Consider the following 647-nt stretch of genomic DNA (forward strand, 5'->3'; position numbering starts at 1 on the left):
TATGTTGAGAAGTCGCTTCCAGGGTGAACGTACCATCATTGAAATGGGCTCTATTACCGTGTCGAACTGAAATGTTTGCGCAACCCACACCCACAGCAGCGTTCCCGTGGGCCCTCCCCTTGGCACGTACGCGCCCCATCGCGCTCCCACTCCCTCACGCCTAGGTGTGTGCGTAAACGCCCTTCTCCCGAGACCGGCTCCGCCCTTCGGCGCTCGGCTTGGTGCAGCCCTGTCCCCCCCCACCCCCGGGGGTGAATGGTACGGCCCCCGGCGTCCCTCAGCCTCCCCTTCCTTCACCTAGTCGGAGAGGTGCGCGCCCCCCTGGTGCAGACGCGGAACTGGCTTGCTCTCCGAGCGGCGCCGGGGCCGGGGAGCCACTGACGCCCGGCTTGCCCGGGGACGTCCAGCCGAGCCCGGCCGGTCCCCCTAGGCCCGGGAGGTAGGAAGGTCCGGACCGCTGGGGGCCCTAGGAAGGTGTTGGGAATTGGGTTCCCCGGGGGAAGCGGATCCTGGGAGGGAACAGGAGCTCCAGGGGGAAGGGGTCTCTAAGGAGGCCCCAGAGGCGTATGAGAGGGTATGGAGGTCTCGAGAGGCAGAGCAGGGGTCGGTAAGGAATAGGGCCGGTGGGGCTGGAGGAGGGGGCGTCC

General features: G+C 67.5%; 1 protein-coding gene across 18 annotated transcripts in view; it reads left to right on the top strand.

The window, feature by feature from the left end:
- Positions 1 to 6: 6 nt before the first annotated feature.
- MADD (MAP-kinase activating death domain) overlaps positions 7 to 647 on the top strand; it is a 40,972-nt gene continuing 40,331 nt past the window's right edge. For 16 of the 18 annotated variants that reach the window (XR_825508.1, XM_010842399.1, XM_010842400.1 and 13 more), the window contains exon 1: positions 266 to 439. The gene's annotated coding sequence lies outside the window, so the exon portion shown is untranslated. The other 2 variants (XM_010842382.1, XM_010842383.1) reach the window with 2 other exon arrangements.

This window comes from Bison bison, unplaced genomic scaffold, assembly GCF_000754665.1.
Source record: "Bison bison bison isolate TAMUID 2011002044 unplaced genomic scaffold, Bison_UMD1.0 scf7180017864178, whole genome shotgun sequence".
Lineage (NCBI taxonomy): Eukaryota > Metazoa > Chordata > Mammalia > Artiodactyla > Bovidae > Bison > Bison bison.